This window comes from Oryctolagus cuniculus, chromosome 1 (assembly GCF_051225735.1).
Source record: "Oryctolagus cuniculus isolate XC-2025 breed Fujian yellow rabbit chromosome 1, ASM5122573v1, whole genome shotgun sequence".
Lineage (NCBI taxonomy): Eukaryota > Metazoa > Chordata > Mammalia > Lagomorpha > Leporidae > Oryctolagus > Oryctolagus cuniculus.
In genome coordinates this window covers 208,684,873-208,690,182 of record NC_142867.1, presented here as the reverse complement: position 1 = coordinate 208,690,182, position 5,310 = coordinate 208,684,873, and positions in this window count along the sequence as shown.

Here is a 5,310-nt window from a genome sequence, read left to right as displayed (position 1 = left end):
ACTGTGACACATTAAAGTCAAACCTTCAAAAATGCAGCAAAAAGAATTCTAAAGTCAGCAAGAGAAGTCCCAGGTCACTTTTAAGTGAATCCCCTTTAGAATAAGGTCAGGTTTTTCACCCAAAGTCTTACAAACAGAGAGAATGTAATGCTATATTCCCAGTTCTAAAAGAAAGACTCTTCCACCCAAGAATACCTGTATAGCAAGGCTATCACTCATAAACAAAGAGAAATAATGACTTCCCAAGAAAGTAAAAAAAATTAGGAATTTATCCCCACCAGATTGGCCCTAAAATGTGTTTAAGGGAGTCCTATACATAGAAATAAAGAAAAATAATTACCATTATGAAAACATTCAAACATGCTTTATAAAAGTACAATACCCACTAGCCAAGGAAAAAGGATATTCCAAATAAGCATAGGAGTGAGAAATGACTCAGCCATAAATATAACGGTCTAGTTCCCCCAGTTAAAAGACACAGAGGGTGGGCATTGTGGAGCAGTGAGTGAAGCTACCACTTGAAATGCTTGCATCCCACATGAGTGCCTGGTTCAACTCCCAGCTCCTCTGCTTCCTATCCAGCTTCCTACATGTAGAACTGGGAGACAGAAGCTGTTTGTTCAAGTATTTCAGTCTCTGCCATCCTGGTGGGAGACTCTGATGGCGTTCCTGGCTTTTGGTTTCTACCTGGCCCAGCCTCAGCTGTAAGCAGCATATGGGGAGTAAACAAGTGAATGGGAGATCTCTTTCTCTCCATATTACTGTATTGTATTTCAAATAAATAAATATTTTAAAAAGATACAGGCTGGATGAATGAATTAAAGACAGAACTCAATAAGTGAAAGTGAAAGCATGGAAAAGATATCCCATGAATCAGAAACCAAAAGTGATATTAGTCTACAATTTTCTTTTGGTATATATATATATATTTTTTTTTTTTGACAGGCAAAGTGGACAGTGAGAGAGAGAGACAGAGAGAAAGGTCTTCCTTTGCCGTTGGTTCACCCTCCAATGGCCACCACGGCTGGCGCACCACGCTGATCCGATGGCAGGAGCCAGGTACTTATCCTGGTCTCCCATGGGGTGCAGGGCCCAAGCACTTGGGCCATCCTCCACTGCACTCCCTGGCCACAGCAGAGAGCTGGCCTGGAAGAGGGGCAACCGGGACAGAATCTGGCGCCCCGAGCGGGACTAGAACCTGGTGTACCGGTGCCGCAAGGCGGAGGATTAGCCTAGTGAGCCGCATGGAAAGCCAAGACACTCTGGGGAAAAAAAAAAAAAAAAAAACAAAAAAAAAAAACCTAAATGAAAGATCTCCGCGAGTGAGATCCCAGTGGAAAGAATGGGTCATCAAAGAAGGAGGTACCTTTCTCTGAAGGGAGGAGAGAACTTCTACTTTGACCATGGCCTTGTCTAAATATGATCAGAGTCAGTGAACTCAGGGGGCTTCCATAGCCTTGGCAGCTCATGACAAGAGCCTAGGGTGATTACTGATGCCATAAACAAGAGTGTCAATTTGTTAAGTCAAAAGGAGTCACTGTGCACTTACTCCTCATGTAGGATCTTTGTCCTTAGTGTGCTGTACATTGAGATTTAATGCTATAACTAGTACTCAAACAGTATTTTTCACTTTATGTTTCTGTGTGGGAGCAAACTGTTGAAATCTTTACTTAATGTATGCTAAACTGATCTTCTGTATATAAAGAGAATCGAAAATGAATCTTGATGTGAATGGAAGGGGAGAGGGAGTGGGAAAGGGGAGGGTTGCGGGTAGGAGGGACGTTATGGGGGGGAAGCCATTGTAATCCATAAGCTGTACTTTGGAAATTTATATTCATTAAATAAAAGTTTTAAAAAAAAAGAAACCAAAAGTGAGAAGTAGTAGCTATACTTTTATAAGACAAAAAAGACTTAAAAACTGAAAAATGAGAAAAAGTGATTTTGGAATGATCAAATGATAAATTAACAAGAAATTATGATATTTTAAATGTCTGCACACCCATGCTGGAGCATCCAACTTTGTAAAAACAAGCATTAAATCTAAAGTGAGAGACAAGCTCCAATACAATAATAGTGGTGTATTTCAACATCCCACTTCTTATAAGGATAGATAATCCAGTAAAAAAATCAATACAGAAATATCACAGTTAAATTACTTTAGACACCTAATAGACCTGACAGAAATTTAAAGAATAATTTATCTAATAGCCTGGAATGCACATTCTTTTCATCAATACATGGAACACTGTCTAGGATAGGCCATATTTTATTCTCAACAAATTAGAAAAAAATTCACAAAATTGTATCCTATAATTTTTCTAAATACTAGAGATAAGCAACACTAAAAACTCTCAAAATTATATCTAGAAACTGAAAAACATGGTCCTGAATGATGAATATAGGTCATTGAAGAAATAAAAAGGGAAATTAAGAAATTCCTTGAAACAAAAATGGAAATACAACATACCAAAACTTATGGTATACAGCAATACATTTCTATGTCAAAAAAAAGATATCAAATAAACAACATAACTATGATTTTCAGGGAATTAGGAAAATAACAAACCAAATACAAAGTCAGCAGAAGGAAATAAAGAATAAAAATGACAGTAGAAATAGATGAAACAGAAACAAAAAAAAAGTGACAAAAAAGATAGTGACATAGATACTTTGAAAAGATAAGCAAATCAACAGACCTCTAGTTAACTAAATATGAAAAGAGAAGACTCAAATTGAGTTTAAAAAGGAGCTATTATTTCTTATACCACCAAAGTACAAAGGATTGTTAGTGGCTCTTTTGAGCAACTGTATGCCAACAATTTGGAAAATATGAAATATATACATAAAATTGGGGAGATATATATATATATACACATATATATATAATTTGCCAATATCAAAACATGAAGACATAGAAAATGTGAACAGAACAATTTTGAAAAATGAAACAATCAGTATGATTTCTTCTTCTTCTTTTTTTTTTTTTTTTTTTTTTTGGACAGGCAGAGTGGACAGTGAGAGAGAGAAAGAAAAAGGTCCTCCCTTCGCCATTGGTTCACCCTCCAGTGGCCGCCATGGCCGGCGCGCTGTGGCCGGCGCACCACGCTGATCCAAAGGCAGGAGCCAGGTGCCTCTCCTGGTCTCCCATGAGGTGCAGGGCCCCAGCACCTGGGCCATCCTCCACTGCCTTCCCGGGCCACAGCAGAGAGCTGGCCTGGAAGAGGGGCAACCGGGAAAGAATCCGGTGCCCCGACTGGGACCAGAATCCAGTGTGCTGGTGCCGCTAGGCGGAGGACTAGCCTAGTGAGCCGCGGCGCCGGCCAGTATGATTTCAATGCTGAATTCTACCAAACATTTAAGAAAGAAGTAACACCAGTTCCTCTCAAACTATTTCATAAAATATTGAAGGAAGGGAACTCATCCACGCTTATTCTACAAGGCCAGCATTATTCCAAAAATCAGAGAAAGACATAACAACAAAACCACCACAACAAAAACCTATAGACCAATCTTTCTGGTAACCATGGAGGAAAATATTCACAACAAAATACTAAGAAATCTATACCAACAGCACATCAAAGTAATCACACATCATGATCAAGTAGGACAAGTCCTAGAGTTGCAGGGGTGGTTCAACATTGACATATCATAAGTGTAATTCATTACATTCAACAGAATGAATGATAAAAATCACATGATTTTCTCAAAAGAGGTAGAAAAAAGCATTCAATAAAATTTAGCATTCTTTCATAAGAAAACCTTGAGTAAAATAAGTTTAGTAGGAACATACCTCAATATAATAAATGCTGTATCTGACAAACACACAGCTAAGATTATATTCAATGAAGAAAAACTGAAAACACTTTAAGATATGAGACTCTATTCTCAACACTCTTAATGCAGTACTGCAAATCAAGTTTTAGCCAGAACAATTATACAAGAGAAAGAAATAAAAGCCATATAAATAGGAAATAAAGTTATCCCTGTTTGCAGGGATAAATAAAAATGAAATATAGCATATCAGGACTCCATATCAATGTATGGAATATAGCTAAAAACTAGTTAGAGGGAAATTTATATCTATATATATCTATATATATATATCTATAAAATACCTGCATTAAAAAGAAGACATATCTCAAATCAATAACCTAAACTTCTGCCTTAAAAAAACTAGGAATATCAGAGCAAAAAAATCCAACAAAGCAGAGGGAAGGTAGTATGAAATTAAGAAGTTGTTGAAGCCCCAATTAAAATATAATGGTAATAATTTTAGTGACTTGAGCTAGGCAGCTCATGTTACTCTCTGGTGTAGTTGAGAATCTAGGTGGAAAACCAAGAAATACTGAGCATTTGGGCATTTGATAAATACCAGACAAAGTGTTAGGAAAAGTATACTTCAAAAATTTCAAAAAAAATGAGAATAAAAGATAAGTTTAGTTTTTACAAAATAATTTGAAATCCATGCATAGGCTTTTTCATAATATATGTTACTCATGAAGTTTTTGAATCCCTTTGAATATTTACCAAGTATTCTTTAATGCCGGACGCTCGCCAGCGAGAGTCCAGCTTAGTAAAGACATGATCGCTACTTGCTCGGTTCTCATGGAACTTTATTCATCCAGATGCAAGGCGAAAGAAAAGAAGCCAAGCCCTCTCTCTGCACAATACTATCCCCATTATATACCCAAGGTTCCCTTAGCAGGATGCTCCCAGCCAATGGCAAGTCTGTTCACATGCAGTCCATGCAGGCACAGTCCAATCAAGTTGAAGGGCACATAGTGCCTCAGGTGGAAAATTCATCTTGCTCCATCGGGGTTGTTTGTGTGTCTTCAGGACATCCTGTGGTTAGCACTTCCTTGACTTGTTTTGCTCAGCAGCCAGCACTTCCTTAACTTGTTTTGCACAAGTTGTTACAACAGGCCATGCAAACAGCAAAGTGAGGAAGTTCCCACAGGTGGCCAGCCTGCGGTTCCCCATACTTTAAGGTTTATTTATTTGAAAGTCAGAGTTACACAGAGAGAGGGAAAGACAGATCTTCCATGTGCTGGTTCACTCCTCAGATGGCCACAATGGTGGGGTTGGGGACTAGGCTGAAGCCAGGAGCTTCTTCCAAGTCTCCCAAGTGGGTGGCAGGGGCCAAGTATTTGGACCATCTTCACCTGCTTTCCAAGGCCATTAGCAGGGAGCTGGATCAGAAGTGGAGCGGCAGGGGCAGGGACTGGTGCCCTTATGGGATACCAGCATTGCAAGTGGAGGCTTTTTCCATTATGCCACAACATTGGCCACCTAAGTATTCTTTTAGTTTAA